At 43.4% G+C, this 23461-nt stretch overlaps 2 long non-coding RNA genes across 5 annotated transcripts in view; both read right to left on the bottom strand.

Annotated features, from left to right (window-relative positions):
- The window catches only part of LOC122544676, a 65082-nt gene that overhangs the window by 10437 nt on the left and 31184 nt on the right, over positions 1 to 23461 (bottom strand). The window lies entirely within an intron of this gene.
- Positions 638 to 23117, bottom strand: LOC122544648. Of its 4 annotated transcripts, none has more exons than XR_006310399.1 (5): positions 23029 to 23117; positions 22233 to 22376; positions 16560 to 16747; positions 15005 to 15132; positions 638 to 2110 (listed from the first exon to the last, which is right to left on the bottom strand). It is a non-coding gene; the product is annotated as an uncharacterized LOC122544648 (long non-coding RNA). The 4 variants fall into 4 exon arrangements; XR_006310400.1 differs by lacking the exon at positions 638 to 2110 and adding an exon at positions 3882 to 4556; XR_006310401.1 differs by lacking the exon at positions 15005 to 15132.

Here is a 23461-nt window from a genome sequence, read left to right as displayed (position 1 = left end):
GCACCTCTTTATTACCATTGTCTCTGTTCTTCCCGAAACATCTAAATGGTGGAACCTGCAACAACCATTTGTGTCTCTGCTCCACCCAGGTCTCTGAAATGGCCAGAACATCAAAATCCCAGGTACCAACCTATGCTGCAAGTTCACCTACCTTATTCCGGATGCTCATTGTATTGAATTAGACACACTTCAAACCAACTACTTCCTGACTGGAACGCTCTTCTGACCCGGAAACCTTAGTTTGGACCTACATAATCGCAACCTCATCTATATGCGAACTACAACCAAGGATCCTGAAAACACGATCAGAGACATCATGAACCTGGCACCTGGGAAGCAACACACCAACCATAAGTCTCTCATTTCCACAAACCTCCTGTCTGTCCCCTTAACTATGGAGTCCCCAATGACTAATGCTCTGCTTCTCTTCCCCCTTCCTTTCTGAGCAACACGGACATACTCTATGCCAGAGACCTGTGCCCCATTGCTTATCCCTGGTAAGTCGTTTGTTACCTCTCCCCCCTTTTCCGCCTCCCCCCACCAGCCCAACAGTATGTCAGTTCTAAAGGGACATCCCTTCACTCTGAAGCTGTGCTTTTGGGTCCTCATCTCTCCTACTCATAGAAACATCTTCTCCATGTCCACTCTATCCATGCCTCTCAATATTCTGTAACTTTCAATCAGTTTCTCCCTCACACTTCTAATTAAGAACCAGAGTCCTCAATGTTGTCTCATATCACACGTTCTTCATCCCTGGGATCTTTCTTGTAAACGCCATCTGGACCCCTTCCAAGTTCAGCACATCCTTTCTGAGATAGGGGGCCCAAAACAGCTTACAATGTTCCAAATATGGTCCTACAAGTGCCTTATATTTGGAATGAGCTGCCAGAGGAAGTGGGTATAAAAACAACCTCTAAAAGAGATTTGGAAAGATACATGGATAGGAAAGGTTTCAATGGATATGGGCCAAACGTAAACAAATGGGACTAGTTTCGCGAGTGAGACCAGGTCAGCATGGACGCGCTGGGCCGACAGGCCTATTTCCATGCTGTGTGACCCTATGACTGGGAAAATGATACTAGAGAATAGAGTTGGCTACTTTTGACTGACATGGATTCAGTCAGCTGAAGGTCCCGTTTCTGTGCTGTAGATCTGAGTTTACAATTCCTTGTGAAACAATCCATCAGAGAAAGGTCGAAGCTGAGACAATACAAGCTGAAGGAGGCTGAAGTTAATACCAAAGATGTTCATACTAGGGTGGGGTTGGCCACAGTGATGGTAACCCCCAGGACATTGATAGTGGGGTGGGAGTGGGAACAGTGACAGTAACCCTTAGGATTTTGATAGTGCAGTGGGGTGGGGACAGTGACGATAACCCCCAGTATGTTGATAGTAGGCTGGGGTGCAAACAGTAACAGTAACCCACAAGGATGTTGATTGTGCAGCGGGGTGGGGACAGTGATGGTAACACCATTGAACATCAAGAGGCAATGGTTGGATGAGGTACCATTTGGTCATCCATAGTTTACACAAATCTTTCAAAGTGGAGATTGTACAACACAGGGAGACTTTGTAATGATGTGAAATCTCGCTTGTTTTATGTCTCCTTTCCATCAATTATCATCATGTCATCGATGATAACATCCATGAAAAACAGAGACAATTTCAACATCCAATCTTTTATTTCCTCTTTGTCTTATTTTGTTCCAGTTCCTGTTACTGGGATTTTCCTCGCCCCCAGAGCCACTAAAACGGAGGTTCTGATTGGGAGTTGTCTCATTCCAGAGTGTGTAATGAGCGGAGGTACTGGACCCTACTTTCAACAGAAAGCCTTAAACAATGCTAGCGGGAATTACAACTCTAGCTCAGACAGGACAGAACTGGCCACTGAATTTTTCCAGTCCCAACACCAAGGCCAATACCAGTCTGTTGTGATCAACAGGGGTCCCAGTGCAACAATACTTAATGTGACCAGTAATTCCGACCACACAGTGCCAGGTAGTCCATTCTTCATCGTGATCAGTACTAGTTCTTCACTGGAGTCCAGCTGAAAACTTGACATAAACACTCTTTAAAAACTTGCTTCAGAAACTCAGCAGGTCTGCAGCATCTATGGAGAGAGAGTTAATGTTACAGGTTATAAACCCAAAGTGCTGGAAAAACCCAGAATGTATGGCAGCAGCTATGCCAGTTGGGGGGGGGGCAGAGGGAAGAGGAAAGTAACATCCTTTCTCAGATAAGGGAGGCCTTCATAGCGAGAGGATTCAAGTCCAGGAGCAGGGTGGCTGGCTACCCTGGAGAACTGTGCGCGTAGTTTGGAATCTCATGAGGTTGTACAGCAGGTTTCCATGAGTGATTCCTGGGATGGCAGAACTGACAAATGGAGAGAGACTGGATTGGTTAGAATGATATTCACTAGAGTTTGGAAGAATTAATGGGAAATCCCATAGAAACCTCTCAATTTGAACAAGGACGAGACAGAGTGAACACAGGAAGGGTGTTCCCAGTTACCGGATAGAGAGTCCAGAACGAGGGGGTCACAGTCTAAAGGAAACTGGGCAGGACTGAGATGGGGAGAAATGTCTTCATGCAGAGAGTGGAGAGCCTGTGGAATTCTCTGCCACAGAAAGCAGTCAGGGCCAGAATACTGCATGTTATTCAGGAAGGAGTTGATAGAGTTCTTAGGGGTTAAAGGGATAACGCAGGGAGATACAGGATCAAGTTGGGTGATCAGCCATGATCTCATTGAATGGGTGGAGCAGGCTGGAGGGGCCAAAAGGCCTCCTCACGATCATATTTTCGATGTTTCTCTGTGAATGGTCCAATTGCTGCTGACAGGTGGAGGACAAAGGGAAGTTTTTCCTCGATACATGTAGGCTGTGAAAATGAGGGACAGTAATTTCTGTTTGACAATTTCGAGAGATGGGAGTGCAGAGTGATTTTTTGAGTTTAGTATTGAATAGTTTGGGTTGGAGTGGTGGGATGTTGTTAATGAGACAGGCTGCACAGAAACAGTGATGTCACTGCAATGGTGAGGATATGGAGTGAATTTCACAGATACAGGGGTTTCCCTCCAAATGGATGGGTGTTGGCAGGGGGTAAGGGCAACAGGGAACAGGAAACACTGGGGTTGGTGTTTGCTGAAGCAATGATGTTGTTGACAGGAAATCCCTCTCTGAATCCAGCACAGGAACACAGCGCTGAGATGGCAGAACTCATTGTCTCACTGTTAGGTGATCCTTTCTCTTGTCACATTGCTTCCCATTAAACTCCGGACCAGGAAACAAGGTGGGTGAGACACTCTGTCAGGTAACGCTAGTGATTGTTCTCCAGTTGGGATTCAACGTGGGTTTCAAATTAATGTTGCTCACATAGAGCATATGAGGGTGTGTCTATGAGAGAGTATGTGTGCGAGTGTGTTTGAGTGAGAGTATGAAGTTGTGCATGTGTGTGTGAGAGAAATACAGACATTCCATTGATACACACACACTTTCATGTGCACGCAAATAGACACTCAATCACTTCTGCAATGCACCTCATAGACAACACTTGAGAAGCCAAAGACCATCCAGAGACAACACAGCCTATGCTTGATTGGCACCACATCCACTCTCTCCACCATCCATGCTCAGTAGCAGTGTGTACCATCTGTGAGATGCACTGCAGAAGTTCCTCAGACAGCACCTTCCAAACCCATAATCACTTCCATCTAGAAGGGCAAGGACAGCAGGTACATGAGAATACCACCTCCTGCAAGTTTCCCCCTGAGCCAGTCACCATCCAACTTGGAAATATATCAGCTATTCGTTTATAGTGTTCCTGGGTCAAAATCCTGGAATTCCCTCTCTAATGGTATTGTGGGTCTACCAACAGCACAGGGACTGCAGTAGTTCAAGAAGGCAGCTCACTATCTCATTCTCAAGGGCTCAACTTGGGATGGATAATAAATTCACGGCCCAGTCAGTGATTTCCACAACCCACCAGTGAACTTACAAAGCACGTTCCACACCGTGTTTTTTTTTTGAGGATGAGGGCAGGCTGAACAAGTGGCAGATGAAATTACTTTTTATGTCTCCCCAAGTAATGTGTTGTGTTCAGAAGAATGGTCAGCATAGTTATAAACTAAAGATTACAATTGGAATAATTGTTGCTTGTGCATCAATCAAGGAATCCAGATTCATTTGCGAGCAGGTGAAGCTGAATATTTACAGTAAAACATGTTCTTTCTCCCTTATTTTCTCCAGCTGATTCTTCCAGCAGTTCCCGGTGGCACAAGTAAGTTAGTGAGGTGATTAACAACTTGCAACAGCATTCAAACACTGTCCGAATGGGCTGAAAAATCACTCTGGGGTGCAAAGCCAACATTTTTACATTTGTTAGACAAATTGGAGCAAATGGATCATGGTGTCTGACTCATTTGCAAATCTAAAGCATAACAGTTCAAATCGAGGACACTCTCTCAATTTCCGTTAGACACTGAACTGAGCGTTGGTCAGTCCCATCAGTGGTGAGGTTATCCATTGCAGTTGGAAGAATTGAAGAAGGCAAGTTATCATCTGAACAGGAGAGAAAATTCAAAATGTCAGTGCAAAGGGAACAGGATGTCCGTGTGGATGAATCTCAAAGTAGTGTACAGGCTACAGCAGGTCACAAAGAAGACATTTAATTTGAAAGGAATGGAGTATTGAAGTAGGTAATTGTTACTGCAACTGTACAATTGGGGTTTCCACATCCGGAGGACTGTGAGTAGTTGAGGAGGGATGTAGTTGAATCCCTCCAGGAGTTCAAAGGAGATCACTGAATTGATCGCCAAGATGAAAAGGTTAGTATTATGAGAACAGACTGGTACAATTTTGATCTCTCTACTTGAGGACTGATGCAGTTCAGAAGAGATTCACCCAATCATTTCCAGCAATGAAGGGTTTGCGTTAGATGAGAGATTGAGTGGTTTCTCTGGAGTGTACAGAGGAGAACTGACTGAGGGCTATAAGATGCTAAAGGGGGTATTGACAAAGGAGATGAAGAGAGGATGTTTGCTCATGTCGGAGAATATTGAACGAGAGGTTATCGGTTCAGGATAAGGGGCTGGGCAGATTGAAAACAAAGATAAGGAGGAATGAAATCTCTGAAATGAAGAGGTTGTAAATCTGTGGGATCACTCCCCCCCACCCTCCAGGACACTGCATAAGTTGGAGGAGGAGACAGACAGATTGTTAATCAGTGATAGGTCAAAGGGAGTGTTTTCAGGAAAGTGGGGTTGAGGCTGAGATGGGATTGAGGCTGAGATGGGATCAGCTGCGATTGTATGGAATAGCGGAGCAGGTTACCGAGGGGCTAAATTGACTCAACCTTATCCTACACTGTATGTTCTTCTGGAGTTATACTGTTACTTAGTAGCAAAACAACTGGGACGGAGAAAATGATGTTTGATTGAACAAAATAGGTTTTAATTCATGAACATCTGAAAATAAAGACAAAATTGATTCAACAAAAATTTGGGGAATGACATTGGTTCAAAGAAGCAGAAAGACAATAGATTTGGGGGGGGTAAAAAAAACTAAAGCAGGTGTAGGAGCAGAGGGAGCCTGGGGGTATATGTCCACAGATCAGTGAAGGCGGCATAACAAGGGGACAGCAGTTAATAAAACACACAACATCCTCAGCTTTATTAATAGGGGCATAGAGACTGAGAACAAGGAGGTGATGTGAAGTTGTACAAGACACTGGTGGACCTCAGTTGGAGTGCCAGAGAGAGAGAGAGAGAGAGAGAGAGAGAGAGAGATATTTAAACCCACGCTGTCAATCTTACTCCACATTTCAGCCAATTGAGCTAACCTAACACAAAGTAGAGGGCAGAAAAGAAATTAATTCCGGTGACAGCACAAGCATTGAATGGAGAATATTAGATCGCATTGGAGATAAACTTTTGATCTGTTGGATATTTCTTTGTAAGTGTATAACACCTTACCAACACAGGCAACAGAAGCTGAATTTAGAAATACATTTGATAAAGGGAGTTGGGCTTCTCTTACCCAGGCTGATTTTGTTCTGTTCTGGATACCTTATTTAATGAAGGCTGTTCAAACCTGAGTGTGAAGGAGATGGTATCCTTTTCATACAACAATGAGGGATTTCAGATGAAGTGGTGACCTTATTGAGGCGTTGAAAATTTGAACAAATTCTGACGGAAAAACAAGTTATTGTTTCCCACTCATTTGTTTATTAGAAACTGGCTGGCTAGAATTTCAAGATTGTCAGTGAGAGAGTGAGATGTGGAGAAACTTATTGGGTTGTTGGGTTTGGAATGTGCTGCTTGGGAGGTGGATTCCATAGGAGGTTCAAAAAGAGAGCTGGATATAAATTTGATGTTAGAGGGCTACAGAGATAGGGCTGGAAAGTGGGACTAGCTGGGTAGCTCTTTCAGGAGCTGGTACAGATATGAATGGCCTCCTTCCCTACAGTAAAATACTATGATTCTATGAACATAGAAGTTCTGAACCAGATTCTGGACAATTCCAGGAGGATTCTGGACAACTCCTTGGGAGCTTGGCTCAGTGACCATGTTGCCAGGGATTTTTGCATGCAAACAGCAGGACTTGTTTGCTTAATGGTCTGGAAATATTTCATTCCAAGGGAGGTGATGCGAAATCGACAGACCTGCAAGAAATTTTGAATATGCAGAGATCGGGTCAAGTCTATTGAATGGTGAGTGTGAACCTGTGAGCTGCTGATCCTACATCAATGCATATTGGTCAGCGTTCATGCTGGTATTTGTCTGATTGGGAAGATCAACAAAAACAAATCTCTGGAAGCATTGGAAAGAAGTTTGGGTTGTTTCCTGAACAACAGAGATGGTTGATGGTGGAGGGGTCATGATAGAGGTCTGTAAGATTGGTAGTGTTGTACAGCAGAGAGACCTACAGGTTCAGGTATATAATTCTTTGGGGTTTGTGTCACAGGTAGACAGGGTGTTTGAGAAGGTGTTTAGAACACTTGACTTCATTGCTCAGACCTTTTGATCGTTGGGGTTCGGATATCATGTTGTGGTTGTACAGGACACTGGTGAAGTGTCCTGGTGTATTCTGGTGTATTGTGTCCAGTTCTGGGAAGGACATTATTAAGCTGGAGAGGGTTCAGAAAAGATATATCAGTATGTTGTTGGGAATGGAGCGTTTGAGTTATGAGGAGAGGCTGGATGGGCTGGGACTATTATCACTGGAGTGCAGAAGTTTGAGGGGTATAGAGGTTTATGAAATGATGATGGGCATAGATCAGGTGAATTGCAGGTGTCTTTTCCCAAGGGTGGGGGTGGGCGTCAAGACCAGGGGACATAGTTTTCAGGTGAGAGGAGAAACATTTTTAAAAATGACATGATGGGCAACTTTTTTTTATATAGCTAGCGGTACACGTGTGGATTTAACTCCCAGATGAAGTGGAGGATAAAAGGACAGTTATAATGTTTAAAAGACATTTTGATAAGTACAAGAATAGGAAAGGTTTGGAGAGTTATAGGCCAAGTGTAAACAAGTGGGACGAGTTTAGGTTGAGATTATGGTCGGGATGGACTAGTTGGACTGAAAGGTCTGTTTCCTTGCTGTATGACTCTATGATGCTAATATGAGGGACATGGACAGGGGGCAGGAAGCAGCTGTTCCCCTTAGTCGAAGGGTCAGTAACAAGGGGGGGGACATCATTTTAAAGTGAAGGGTAAGAGGTTTAGAGAGGGATTTGAGGATTGTTTCACCCAGAGGATGGTGGGGATCTGGAACATGTGAAAATAAAATATTTGGACTTTCAGTTTCTATTTGAAATCATTAATTGCTCTGGTGTGTGGAAATGTCATTTTGTAACTGCAGGGGATTCCATGATTTATTAATGTGGAATATTCATAGAAAGGAGCAGGACGAAGCCATTCAGCTCCTTGATCCTGTGCAACCATTCAATGGTAGATCTGTGTCCTGACTCCATAGACCTGCTCGTGCCCCTATCCCCTTTAATAACTTTGTTGAACAAAAAAAAAATTCTCTCTCAGATTTAAAACTAACAAATGATCCAGCAATGCCTGCTGTTTGTGGTAGAGAGTTCCAAACCTTTCCCAGCCTTTGTGCGTAGTAGTACTTCCTAACATCTCTCTTGAACAGTCTGGCCCTAATTCTCCAGCAATGCCCTCCCTAGTTCAAAGATCCCCGACCAGTGGAAACACTTTCAATTTCTATACCCTGTCTTCTCCTGTTAATATCTTCGATCAGATCATCCCTAAACCCTGTAAATTCTGGACAGAACAGGCCTACTTTATGTAATCTCTCCTCATCACCCCTGAAGCCAAGGTATCAATCTTGTAAACTCACGCTGTACTCCCAGGCCAATCTATCCTTCCTCAGGTGTGGTGCCCAGATCTGCTCCAAGTGGGGTCTAACCAGGGTTTTGTATAACTGCAGCATCCCTTCTGCATCCTTGTACTCTAGTCCTCTCGATATAAAGGCCAGCATTTCATTAGCCTTCTTCAGGCACTGAGTGTCAGAAATGAAAAGAAATACAGAAATTTTTGGAGAAACTCAGCAGGGACAGATATTATTTGCCACCTGGGGACTGTCTGACTGCTGTTGAAGACAATTTTCCATCTTTTCTTTTGACCTTTTAGTTTTGAGTTGTGCTGGAGCCATGTACTCTTCAGTGAAGAACACAGGGATACAGGATGGCAACTAATCATTTTATTTACAAACCTCGAGATCCTCGAACAAGGGGCATACTTTGAGAATTATTACTAACCGGCAGAAATCAAAGGCTTTCAGTACATGTGAGGGAAGTGCACAAACCAGACATCCCACTCAGACCCATAGTATCACTACCAGGGACACCATCACACAAACTGGCTAAAGAACTACAGCAGAAACTGAAACACCTGGTCAGCGGATCCAGACAACCTATACAATCAACACAGGAATTCTTGGACATCATCAGAAATATACACAGTGGGGCTTTATCTCTGTCTATTTCTCTTACGTTTAAAGTGACACAATGCTTATGGTAATGTTGATGCATGTTTGTGTGTGTGTTTGTGTGTCTGTGTCTGTGTGACAGATGTCAATACATATAGATACTCAGAGACACAAACACAGAGATGTGCAGAGAAACATACAGCAGCACATAGAGAGACAAATACAATCATACAGGCATACACACACAAACACACACACACACATTGATGGACACAGCAAAACTGAAGACACTACCAGAATTCCTTGTTCCTAAAACAAAATGAGAAATTAATCGATTTTTTAGGAATATTTGACTTTACTCGAAAGTTATCCATGATGTTAGCTGGATGGCTGCGCCTTTAACAAATTTGTAATGGAAATAAGAAAAAGTGGTTTTGTTAGCTGAGTGTGAGGTTACATTTGAAAGGTGAAAGCAATTTGAATCAATGAACCACTTTTGGCCATCCCTGAGTTTTCCAGTCTTATCAAAATGGCCGCTGATGCTGGTGAATTGGGGCGAAGTGCTGTCTTGTTCCAGGATGATGTGTTAGGAATTGTGAAACCTGGAGGATGCTGCTATTACAAACAATACCATTCATTGGGAAAAATACTCTCCCATAGGAAAGGGGGCTTTGGGATTACTGTTGGTTCTTCAGCACTTTGAAGTCGATCCAACAAAGAACAATGACATATAAATGACACTGATTGTAATCCACTGGCCTTCTTTAAAAAGTTTCAAATAAACAATGCAAGACTGTTCCATAGGGCAAGCCAAACAAAGAACAGCCAGGGAATTCCTAGAAGCATGGCACTCATCCACAGATTCCATCAACAAACACATCGACCTGGACTCAATATACCGGCCACGACAGCGGACAGCTGAAACTGACAACTGGAAGCAGCAGGGACAGGCCACTATAAATGCCAGAGGAAACACCACAGAAGCGCTTCACAGGAAGCTCCCGAACACGGAGGATGTCACCTAGACAGGGGACGAAACGTTTGCAACAAAAATTTCCAGCTTGGCGAACAGAACCACAACAACGAGCACCCGAGCTACAAATCTTCACCCAAACTTTGAACATGTGAGGGAGACTGTGTGTGATGGGTGTGACTCATACTGGAGTTTGTAGGATAGATCTGAAGAAAATAGAACAATATTGATTCTTCATGATTTTATTCCTTTATCCCTGAGAGGGATATATATGGTCAGAGTCTTCCCTGATTGAGCCATTCCAAGTATCTCAGTCTCAAGTCAGGAGTGTGATGGAATGCTCCCCACTTGTCTGGATGGTTGCAGCTCCAACAATATTTGAAAAGCTCAATATCATCGATGGAAAAAGCAGTCCCCACTTCCTGGGAACCACATCCACAAGCATCCACTCCCTCTACTACCAATGCTCACTAGCAGCAATACCAAGATGTACTGTGAAAATACACCAGAGATCCTCAGGCAACACCTTCAAAACCCATGACCACTTCCATTTCGACGGACAAGTGCAGCAGATACGTGGGAACACCCACCCTCTACAAGTTCCCCTTTGGGCCATGCAGTGTTCTGACTTCGAAATATGACACTATTCCTTCAGTGTCATTGGGCTAAAATCCTGGAATTCCCTCCCTCAGGGCAATGCATTTCTATCCACAGCACATGGACTGCAGCAGTTCAAGAAAGCAGCTTATCCCTACCTTCTCAAGTAGTCCACCAGGGATGAGTTGGGCAATAAACGCAGGGTCCAGTGGGTGTTACCCATGTGTCATGAGTGATTAATAATAAAAAAATTGTAAATTACCCCAGGGCCTCCACCTTCCCTCTGTGAGCTTGTTCTGGGAGGGTAGGTGCAAACTTTGTTGATGCAAAATACACATTCGATGTTATTGAGTCACCTGGTTCGTGAACTGCTTTGAAAATGTTCCTATATCGCCAAGAGCTTCAGTTTATGTTATTGTTGGGTTGGGGCTGTGACCTTAATTATCACTCCATATTTAATTTTGAGGCATTGTTTGCTGTTATTTTAATATTCTGATCTCAAATCATTTGGTTCACTTTGCTTATTGTTTTTTTGATTATAGATGACTCCAAAACAGATAGCAGTTTGATGTACTCAGTTTTCACCATCTCAAACCAAGAAAGGCTGGTAAAGAATATAATATATATACACTTTATAACATTTCTGGTTCAGTGAAAGTGGAGATTTTCTCTGGTTAAGATTTTATCTTATCCCTCAGAAACCCAGCCACATTTAAACATTGCTAGTGTTTCTCTTGCTTATAGCATGGAGCAAAGGTCTGCCCAAGCTTTTCAAATTTTTTAACATTTGAATTTATTAATCATCGATAGTGTTTGCAATCATCTAAATCATAGAGGTGTTCCATCTCTCTCAACTAAATTAACAACAAGGCAGTGTGAATTGGAAGAGGGAACTGATGGCTAATTGCTTTATCTTTCATCTTGTTTTCAGGGGATACCTACTTTCTAGACCCTGGGACATCAATCTGTTGATTGCCTCAGTACAACAGTGGTCCCTTCTGGCCTTGGTCTTTGGGGGCAAGGAGCCATTCACTCTAGGTCTAGCATCATTCACATGAGGAGCATTGCCATTTCATTGTACTGAGTGTTTCTTTGATGGCACAAAGATAGCTGGAAGGACAGGTAGTATCGAGGAAGGGGTGAGGCTGCAGAAAGAGTTGGCTAGGAGAGGTGTGCCACAAAATGGCAGAAGGAGATGGAACAGATTGAAACAGGAGATGTTGAGAAATTGGAACGTGAGAAGTTATGTACTTTAGTAGGAAGAATAGAGGGGTTGACTTTTCTAAATGGTGAAAAGGTTCAAAAATCTACAGCACAAATGGACTTGGGAGTCCAGGTTCAGGATTCTCTTCAGGTTGATGGGCAGTTTCAGTTGGCAGTTAAGCAAATGGAATGTCAGCATTCCTTTCAAGAGGTGTAGAATACAAGAGCAGGGATGTACTGCTGAGGCTGTATCAGGCTCTGGTCAGACCATATTTGGAACATTGTGAGCATCCCAAGGAAGAATGTGCTGAACGTGGAAGGAGTCCAGAAAAATCCCAGGGATGAAGAGCTTGTCATATGAGGAGAGGTTGAGGAACAGGACTCTGGACTCGATTGTGTTTAGAAGGGTGACGGAGAATCTGGTTGAAACTTGGAGAATACTGAGAGGCCCGGATAGAGTGGACATGGAGAAGATGTTTCCACGAGTAGGAGAGACTGGGACTCGAAGGCACAGCCTCCGCATGAAGGGGACTCCTTTTACAACTGAGATGAGGCGGAATTTCTTCAGCCAGACAGTGGGGAATCTGTGGAACTCATTATTGCAGACGGCTGTCATTTATGTCTTTAAGACAGAGATAGGTTCTTGATCAAGAGGAGGATTAACCATTACAGAGAGAAGGCAGGAAAATAGGGTTAACAAACATATCAGCCATGATGGAATGGCAGAGCAGACTTGATGGGCCGAATGGCTGCTATATCTTATGGTCTTGGTTTCTAAGAGACTAATGGACTGTGATGCATCACACAGTTTAGGCCCTCAGATTCAGAGCTTTCTGAGCATGTGCTATGAGCTAGCCACACTAAAAAGTGTTTAGGCAGCTGGACAATCAACACAACATACAGGCGAGGAGCCCTCGGGACCCTGCTTCCCCCATTCTATACAGCTGCGGCTGATCTCATCCCAGCCTCACTGCAGTTTCCTGCCCCCCTCCCTTTAACCCCTCACTGATTAACAATCTGTCTGACCCTCCTTCAATTTATTCAGTATCCCGACATGCCCCCACCTACTAGGAAGTGAATTCCCAGAGATTCCCACCCCCTCTGCCTTGGAGGGGAGACATTTCTCAACATCTCTCGTTACAATCTGTTCCATTCCCTTCTCCTGAAGCAATAACCCTCTCGTTCTAAATTGTCACACCTGAGGAAACATCCTCTCTGTCTCCTTTGTCAATCCCATCTCCTTTACCAGCCTGTATCCCTCAGTTGGATCTCCCTTATTCCTCTAAACTCCAGAGAATATTGGCCTTAACTGCTGAATCTCTCTTTCGACGACAAACCCCTCATCTCTGAACATGAAATGTACAAAATCATGCTAGATAGTATCTTGGATGTAGATTACACATCTCAAAGGTGAGTTAGTCATATTTTTTGAGAAATCTGCATCCCAGAAAAAGGCCAGAGTCTGTGCTGGTCAGAAACAACCATCTCGATATTCTCTAATCCCATTTCCCCAGCACTTGGCGTCACGAGTGCACATTTAAATCCTCCTTCAATGTAATGAGAGTTTCTGCGTCTTCCACCCTCACAGGCAGTGACTTACAGATTGCACACCACCTTCTGGGTGAACAAGATTTTCCTCACATCCCCTTGAAACCTCCTGGCCCTTACCTTTACTCTATACCCCTTCCCCACCTCCGTTAAGCGGGGAAAGTTTCTTCCTGCCTCCTCTATCTTCATCCCTCATCATTTTATACATCCCTCTCCTTCAATCTACTCTGCTGTAAGAACAACAACTCCAGTCTGTCCAACCTCTCTCAATCACTGAAACTCTGCAGCCCCCAAGGCAATATGCTGGTAAATCTCCCTGTGCACCCTCTCCCACTTCATTTAGATACGCACCATTGGTAAAGTGTCTTCTCTTTTATTTTCAGCTCACTCCAATAGTGCATCAGGGAGGAAAAGTACAAGTTATTTTGCAGTGAAAAAGAGGGCAGTTAATTTTTAATCAGCAAAGTTATGTTTTTAGCAGGTGATTAATGTGAAGTCACCATTGTCTCATTAGAGAGAGGGAGAAAGAGGTGTGGGGGAGAAAAGGCAAACAACTGTTTTATGGTTTAACCTGAAGGACACCACATCTAAAGCACAGGGAATGATCACTCACAGCAATCTCTACCAGACCTGCAATTGAACGCAAGCTGTCAATGTGACTGTACATTGTAAGCCTACTATAGAATCAACTGAGCTAACCAACCCCTGCATGGCCAGCGGCAAAAACATTGGGTGGCACAGTGGTTACCATTGTTGCCTCACAGCGCCAGGGTCCCAGGAACAATTCCAGCCCTGGGTGACTGTTTATTGGGAGTTTGCACATTCTCCCTTTCTCTGCATGGGTCTTCTCCAGGTTCTCCGGTTTCCTCCCACAGTCCAAAGATGTGCAGTTTAGATGGATTGGCCTTGCTAAGTTGCCCATAGTGTGAGAGTTATGCACGCTAAGAGGCATAGTCATGGGAAATGCAGGCATACAGGGATTGGAGAGGTGGTAGGTCTGGGTCGGATGCTATTCAGAGGGTCAATATATGGACCTGACAGGCCAAAAGGCCTGCTTCCATGCGTAGGATTCTATGATGTGCAGGTTAGAGGGATTGGCCATGGTGAATGCAGGGTTACAGGGGTAGGGTAGGGGTCTGGGTGGGATCCTCTTCACTGGCTTAGGACAGACTGGATGGGCTGAATGGTCCTTTTGCGCACTGTATGGATTCTGTCGACATCAATGTTTAGCTCAGTGGTGTGCAGCAACTTGTTCTGGTCTCAATTTTGATGAAATTCACTTTCCGTTTCTGAAATAATGGGGAAGCAAAATCCTATATTTTCAGCTCCCCAGGGTATGCCCTGCAGATGTGAATTTGAATCTTGCTTTGGCAGATGGTGGATTTGGAATGCGATTTTAAACAAAAACAGATCTGGAGTTAAGACTCTAATGATGACTGTTGTCAGGAACAAACAACCATCTGGTTCAAAATTGAAGACTGAGGTGAGGAGGAGTTTCTTCTTTCAGAGGGTTGAGAGTCGTTGGAACTCCTTGCCACAGAGAGCTGTGTGTGGAAACAGGAGCAGGAGATTCTTGATCAGTCAGGGAATTGAGGGTTACATGTTAAATGCAGGAAAGTGAGCATGAGGAATGGTGCATCAGCCACAATGCTATTGAATGGATGAGCAGGCTAGAGGGGCCGAATGGCCTTCTCCTGTTCCTGTCTGCGATGGTCCTTAAAGGAGTGAAATCTGACCTCCTTACCCGCTCTGCTCTGCACGTGATTCCTAACCATTGCAAACTCTTCACTGCCTTCTGGCTGAGCAAGTCGATTGGTTCAAAGACATTTCAGAATTGCATCCACTTCCCACCTTGACAGAGATGGCCACATCCTGTTCAGAGGACAGAGAAATAACATTTGTCAGGATCAGTTTGTGATTTGTTCCAATCATGTGTTTTGATAAGAGAAATTGGTCTGTATAATGACCCCACATATTCACAGCTCCTCCTGTACATTCAGGCAAAGTTTGTTATTCTCATCCATTTTCATAGAGTCATGCAGCATGGAAACAGGCCCTTCAGCCCAACTCACCCATGCTGACAAGGTTGTCCAAACTCAACTCGCCCCATTTATCTGCATTGGACGCATACTTCTCTGAACCTTTCTTATCCATGTACCTTTACAAACGTCTCTTCCATGTAATTGTACCTGCCTCTACCACTTCCTCTGGCAGCTCATTCCATATAATCACTGCCCTGTGTGTGATAAATTTGTCTCTCAGGTCCCTTTTTAATCTTTCCACTCTCACCTTAAACCTATGCCCACTAGTTTGGGACACCCCTACATTGGGGAAAAGACTATACCTATTTACCTTTTCTGTGCCCCTCGTGATTTTATAACCTCTATAAAGGTCACCCCTCAGCCTCTAACGCTCCAGGGGAGAAAAGGTCCCAGCTTATGAAGCTTCTGCTTATAACTCAAACCCTGCAACCTTGATAACATCTTTGTAAATCTTTTCTATAACCTTTCAAGCTTAACGACATCCTTTCTACAGCAGGTTGACCAGGACTGTACACAGTATTTTAAAAGTGGCCTCACCAACATCCTGTACAGCTGTAACATGATGCCCCAACCCCTGTCATCAGTGCTCTAACCAGTGAAGGCAAGCATGCCAAACGCTTACTTCACCACAGTGTCAAGCTGCAATGCCACATTTAAGGAACGGTCTTCCTGCACCCCATAGGGCTGTTTGTTCGGAAACACTCCCCAGACGATAGCATCAATAAAGATGTATCAAGGCAGATGCATGAATGGGCCTCTCAATATTCTGTAAGTTTCAATCAGGTTCTCTCTCATCTTTCTGAACTCCATCAAGTTAAGAACCAGAGCCCTCATCCTCTCCTCATATGAGAAGTGTTTCATCCCTGGGATTTTTCTTGTAAACGCCCTCTGAACTCCCTGCAAGTTCAGCACATCCTTCCTTAGATATGGGGCCCAATACTGCGCTCAATAATCCAAATGTGGTCAGACCAGAGCCTTATACAGCCTCAGCAGTACATCCCTGCTCTTGTATTCTAACCCTCCCGAAATGAATGCAAACATTACATTTGCCTTCCTAACTGCTAACTGAACCTGCCTGTTAACCTGAAGAGAATCCCGAACTCGGACTCCCAAGTCCCTTTGCGCTTCAGATTTCCGAAACCTTTCCCCATTTAGGAAACAGTCTCTGTCTCTATTCTTCTAATCCCATTGCATACCCTCCCACACTGTCATCCATCTGCCAAACGAACCTTAACAGGATCCTGAACTCGGACTCACCCCCGAGGACCTTGTTTGTGCTTCAGGCCTGGTAGCATCTGTCCAGAGACAGACAGAGAGAAAGCGGAGTCAACGTTTCGAGTCCGGGGCAGCCGTCCTTCGGGAGAGTGGCCATTGGTCTTGATGTGCCGCCGCACAATTTCTTGTTCACTCCCACCTCTCTGTGTGTGTATTTGTCATTATTATTGCTAGAAATAAATTTAATAAAATTAGACAAGACCACCAAAACTGGAAACAAGACAATTTATTCTACGATCTTGCAAGGGCATCAAATGCAGAAGCAAATGAGCAATGAGCATTCAAACTAGTACACAGTTATACTTTTGAGCTGCGTGAGGTCGCCTCTTCTGACTCCTACATTACCCAATCAACTTTATTCTCTGAATAACTTGCAATCCGCTCTTATTATTCCCCCCTTTTCCAAGTTGGCGACCCTTCCCTCTGTAAGTGCTGACATAAGGGAGATTTTGCTAAACTTGGATCTTGATGTTCCTTTCATTTTATCTGTTTGCTTGTAAAATCTTCCATTGTTCATAGGTACATTCCATTCCTGAATATTTTAACAATGTGTCCTTTCTTGCCTAGTTTATGCATTTCAGCTATCTCAGCTAGTTTGCTGAGACTAAATTATTTAAACTATCATGATGAAAAAAATTATTTGCTAGAATAATTATGCATTAAAGTTAGTACCCAATTATCCACTAACGGTTTTCCGTTGTTCCCCTTTTCTGCACGCACACGCTTGTTTTTCTTAGAAGCATTTGATTTATCAGCACTATACTTAAGCTTATTATCACTACCTTTTTGCTATATCTGCGAAAACAACACACTTCCCCATTTCTTACAACTCCCCCATTTCTTTTTTTTTACCATTTGTTGTTTTTGCAGTTTTATTTTCTGCCCTCTTTTCACCCTAAGGTGCAGAGGTTAACAATCTTGCCATTTCTGCCCTCCTAAGTCTGCCTTTTTTCAAACTCTAGGAGTAATCTGCTACGCTATCTTCCTTGTGCACCCAACATTGATTGTTGTCCTCTTAAAGACATTACCAACTTACTCACTATCCACTTTAACACATTAAATCCTATTATTAGACCTACTATCATCAGTAATATATAAATGCCTAAATTAACTAACCAATTTCCCCAACCAGTCAGTCCCCAGTCGCCCATCCCCATCCCTCATCTTTTTGAAGTTCATCCCCAATTTCTTTTATATTCTTTATCTTTTTCTTTACTATTTCTGCCTTATCTTCCACTGTGGAAGAGGTGTCGAGGATGACGGTGCTGCATTCCTTACCAATCAGAGCACAGGTTCCCCCTTTTTTGGCCAAGAGGTAGTCTAAAGCCATTCAATTCTGTAAAGCTGTTAGTCTTGTGGCAATCATTTCGGTGGTTATGGCCGATATTTGGGACTGAGTTTCTCCCATTACGTCAACGGTTTCATTAATTAACTTCTCAAGGGCAGCCGCCAGTTTCTGTATTTCTACCCCTGCTCTTGCAGCACCGTAGTTTGGGAATAGTGTCCACAATAGACGATCTCCTTCAGGGACCTCTCGGGCCTTACGTCTTATTCCCCCCTCCTTTCTCAGGTAGTGCTCATGTTTTTCTAATCGGAGGTGAGGAACTATATAAGCGAGGTAACAGCAGCCACTCCAGCCTTTCTGGCTTTGAGGCAGTATTTCATCAACATCATAACATGCATGCATTCCTATACATTCGGTCATGCAAATCTATTTTTCCCCAGGAATAAATGGATAGGCCTTCAGGCCACATACCCAATATGTTCCGTTTAATATTCGGGGAATGGTCATGGCAGTGGCTTGGCTGGTATAGACACAAGATGATTTTCCTAATTGGAAGGGTGCGGTATCATTCTGATTACAGAAACAGGTGGTATTTACTGCTGCTTTCGGTGGGGAAACTCTAAGGCCATCGATAGCACCCTGGGTTTTCAGGGCTGGTCGAGGGAACTATCCAAAAATGTTATATTCACCCGTCAGATCTCCACTTTGTATTATTTGAGCCAGAGTCAAATTGTTGTACATCGTACACTTCTCTTTTGGTGAGCGATATTACCGAGGTGGGCATCCCAGATTCGCCATGGTGTGGGACCTCTGCACAGACCCAACAGTCAGAAAGTCCCTTTTGTTCAGCATAAGTTTGGCATAGTGAAGTGAAGTGATTTTTCCCGCCTCCGTACTATACCAATACCCGCCCATCTCTGACCTCTGCCAACCGTCCTGTCTATCTGTCTTAATCTTTTAGGCGCCAGGGAGAGGTGAGTCCATGCAGCCCTTACAAACAACAACAATATATATCATCAAACATTAAAAGAGTCTTTTGTCTCAGTTCATTCCTTCTTTCTCAGCTTAACTTTCAGAGGGTTGTAGGATGAGCGTGCCACTCCGCCAATGGGGCATTCACAGGACCTTTAATGTGAGTGTGATGACTCCACCCCTTCTCAGCAGTCCGGATAGCTGTCTCAGTAGTCCGGATAGCTGTCTCAGTAGTCAGGGGGGTTAGGAATGGTCCCTCCCAGCTCGGGTGACAACTAGAGCCCATCTGCTGTCTTTGCAGCTCCTAAATCTTTTAGTCCCTTTTCCCCCTTTGTAGTAAACAATGAGGCACCCTGAAGATCTGGAATTGTAGGTATTAGGGAGTATATCACTGCTCCTTGTGGATTCAGGGTTGCTTCTTTAACTATCTCATCAGCTAGTCTATTTCCTCTTACTTCCGGTTCATTCCCCTTCTGATGTCCGTTTATATGAACTATCGCTATTTCTCTCGGGAGTAACAGGGATTCCAGCACTTGTTTTATCAATTCCTCATGAACTAGTTCTTTTCCTCTGCTATTTATCGGTCCTCTTTCTTGCCAAATTTTTCCAAAGGTATATACCACTCCAAAAGCATATTTGGAGTCTGTACATACCACTCCTTTGTTTTTGTTTTCTAAGGTTCTGAGAGCTCTTTCTAGGGCATAGAGTTCACAAGTTTGGGCTGACCAGCCATTAGGCAGTCTTTCAGCCTCGATAACGCTTCCCTCTATTCCGTCTACTACAGCATATCCATTGTGCCTTTTACCCTCAATCATCTGGGAGGACCCGTCGATAAACAACTGACTCCCGCATGCAATGTTACGTCTCTTAAGTCCATTCGCACTTTAGTCTGATATTCAGTAATATCAAGTCATGTTCTGGATTGCCAAGGGCCACCCCCTCTCCCCACCACAGAAATGCAGCTGGATTCAAGCAACTGTCTGTGACTAACACACGGTCATTCTGCTCTATTAAGATTGTCTCATATTTCAAGATCCTACGGTCTGTGAGCCATCGTCCTACTTTCTGATTTAATATGGTCCATACCTGATGTGGGGTGCTGACTATTAAGGCTCCCCAAAAAGTAAGTTTCCGACTCTCGTCTCCCAATAAGGCTGTTGCTGCCACTGCCTGCACACACTGGCCAGTAACGTAGCTTTTCATTCTTTAATTAACAATGAATTAATGCAGGAGAAAGTGAGGACAGCAGATGCTGGAGATCAGAGCTGAAAATGTGTTGCTGGAAAAGCGCAGCAGGTCAGGCAGCATCCAAGGAGCAGGAGAACCGATGTTTCGGGCATGAGCCCTTCTTCAGGAATGAATTAATGCAGTCATGTTTTAAATTAACCATGAATCAATATGACAGGTCACTGAGAATGTATGACGGAATCCTGCCAATTAATATTGATTCAGGCTAACACAATTGATTTATTATAAATATTAATTATTAATTATATATATTATATAATTCAGGGTGGAAACGCAACAAGTGACTAAAACATTTTAACAACTGTAATCATGCAGTTCTGTTTGTTTACCAGTCACTTGTGACTTCTCCCCGGGGGCAGGAACTCCTGACACCCCTATTTTTCATTGAGGTTCATAAACGGCACTACCTTTACTTCCTTTTTCAGATCTAGACACTCTCTCTTAAAGTGACCTGTCTTTCCACAGTAATAACATCCTGCCTGTGGGGAATTCCACTTTGATCCTTGTTCTTGTCTACCAGACCCCTTAACATCTCCTCCCCGAATCCTTCTCCTCCCCTTATTTTCAACATGCTGCCCGCCACCATTCCGGTTGGCTTCTCCTTTTAGTTGTGTCCTTTTCTTTATTACCTCATCAACCGTGGCTATCATTATTTTTGCCTTCTGTTTCTGCTTCTCATGTTACGTTGCCAGATCAATTGCTGAGCCGATTTAACCAACTAAACAGCTTTAGGGCCACCTCATGGCCATTCCTCATCACCCAATGTTTTGTTTAGACCTTGATTTTTTTTTTAAAAAAAGAAATAATGCAATATTTCTTGCTCCCTGTAATCTCAAATACAATTTATGGTTTGTCTAACTTTAAAGCCTATTCCTAACTATACATTTTGGAATCTTACTTGTAAATATATATTTATATATTATAAATTCATTTATTCAGTGTTTAATATTTAAAATGTAAAATGCATACAGTTCCCAACTTTAAATCCATTATAATTACCTGGTTTTAGTCCCCTGATTTAAATCCAAAATTAGTTTTCTTAAGTAGTCCTGACCAGTCATTGCTCAATTACAATGCTATAGGTCGTGAAATAACCAGAGCTGCCTTAAAAAGGATTTGTCTATTCAAGTTAAAAAAAAAATTCGAATGCATGAATAATGGCCGAATCCAAGGTCACCAATTTTAACCATAGGATTTTTTTTTGATTTATTACAATCTAGTGTTGAACTGAGACTTCAACTGTCCTCCATAAATCGCTTTTATGTAAGGATAAAAGAGACTAGTTAGAAACCGATAGTAAGGCAGTCATGACCTGTAAAAAGAGCAGGAGTTAACATTTTATTTCATAATCTGTAAAATCCTTAACCTTAAAAGAAATCATGTTAAAATTTCCATAATAGAAATCAGATTCAAAACAGTCCCAGATCTGAAGCTCCAGGGAACAAAGCACAAACATTCAATCACCAACAAACAAATGTGCATTCAAACCGAATCACAAAGGGTTAAACTTTCTGTTAGCTGTACAGCTTTTCTTTTCTCTCTCTCACACACACACAGGCACCATATCACACAGACACTTTGAGCTTCCTGCAATGACTCCACTAGCTTTTGAATCTTTTTCTAGATGTCTGGCTATAAGTTAGTTACGAAATATACCCTCAGTAGCCCTTCAGCGACGAGCCCTTCTGACACGAAGCATAATCTGATTCCTCCTGACTAAGGCTGTTTTTCATTGACATTTTATCATTTGTTTTTTATCCTTTCCTCGCATCAGAGGATTGTACTTCCAATCTCTTAACATTTTTCCTAAAAGACTGTCCGGTGGGATGTGGTCCTCGGTCGTCCCTCTCACGTCTCCTTCGACGCTTAAACAACTATTCTTATTTCCTATTTTAATACTCGGCCGTTTCTTTATGTAATTTAATTAACCTTACTGAGGTCCGGTGTCACCTTCTTCCACATCCGCTTCAGGCTCCTGACCTTCGCGTGGGGGATTTCCCCTCTTAACAACCGGTGGTCGAATCAGGTAGACACCTTACTCATCACATTAATCTAGCCAATTAAATACTTTATTTTATGTGTTGCCAATTCCCCATACTTCTCGTACATCCCCGACCACTAAGGCAATACTTAAAGGTCAATTTTCTTACCTTGGTCTGTGCACAAGAGGTACCTGGTCGTTTCAGCATGCCCCGTCCCGCAGCAATAACCAGATATATCCACCTGGCAGCAACTACTGCTGCCTACCCCAGTCGCCCAGATACCCGGATATATCCAGGTGACTGGCAGCAAATCTGTTAGAAATAAATTTAATAAAATTAGACGAGACCACCAAAACTGGAAACAAGACAATTTATTCTACGATCTTGCAAGGGCATCAAATGCAGAAGCAAATGAGCAATGAGCATTCAAACACAGTTATACTTTTGAGCTGCGTGAGGTCGCCTCTTCTGACTCCTACATTACCCAATCAACTTTATTCTCTGAATAACTTGCAATCCGCTCTTATTATTCCCCCCTTTTCCAAGTTGGCGACCCTTCCCTCTGTAAGTGCTGACATAAGGGAGATTTTGCTAAACTTGGATCTTGATGTTCCTTTCATTTTATCTGTTTGCTTGTAAAATCTTCCATTGTTCATAGGTACATTCCATTCCTGAATATTTTAACAATGTGTCCTTTCTTGCCTAGTTTATGCATTTCAGCTATCTCAGCTAGTTTGCTGAGACTAAATTATTTAAACTATCATGATGAAAAAAATTATTTGCTAGAATAATTATGCATTAAAGTTAGTACCCAATTATCCACTAACGGTTTTCCGTTGTTCCCCTTTTCTGCACGCACACGCTTGTTTTTCTTAGAAGCATTTGATTTATCAGCACTATACTTAAGCTTATTATCACTACCTTTTTGCTATATCTGCGAAAACAACACTTTCCCATTTCTTACATTATTGAGTTTGGCGAGTTCCAGAGCCGGCCCTGTTGTTTCTCTCTCCTGAAAGGGTTGTCCCTTTAAAGAGCCTTTCCCCTGAAGCAGCTGCTAACGGTCACTTGGGGCACGAGGCGGCCGTTAACCGCCATCTCGCGCGGGGCCTGAAGCTAAAATGGCGCCGGGGCCACGCGGGAAGGAAAAGCGCCGAGGGAGAGCGGACTGTGTCAACATGTCCCGTTCCCGAGGGTCAGGATGGTGGTTATTGGGGGGTGGAGGGGGACAGGAGAGATCCTCCCCCCGGTGAGGTATATTGTACATACTGCGAGGTCTCTATCTCTCTCTGTTGGACTGTCTATGACTTACTTTATGTCGATTAATCTCGATGACGCTGTGATCTTGTGCCTCTTTCTGACTCTGACTATGTTTCTATGTAACTCTATATGCCTGT

The sequence above is a fragment of the Chiloscyllium plagiosum genome, chromosome 50, assembly GCF_004010195.1.
Source record: "Chiloscyllium plagiosum isolate BGI_BamShark_2017 chromosome 50, ASM401019v2, whole genome shotgun sequence".
NCBI classification, from domain to species: Eukaryota; Metazoa; Chordata; class Chondrichthyes; order Orectolobiformes; family Hemiscylliidae; genus Chiloscyllium; species Chiloscyllium plagiosum.
The sequence above is the reverse complement of the archived record's forward strand: the minus strand, read 5'-3'. Positions and strand labels throughout refer to the sequence as shown.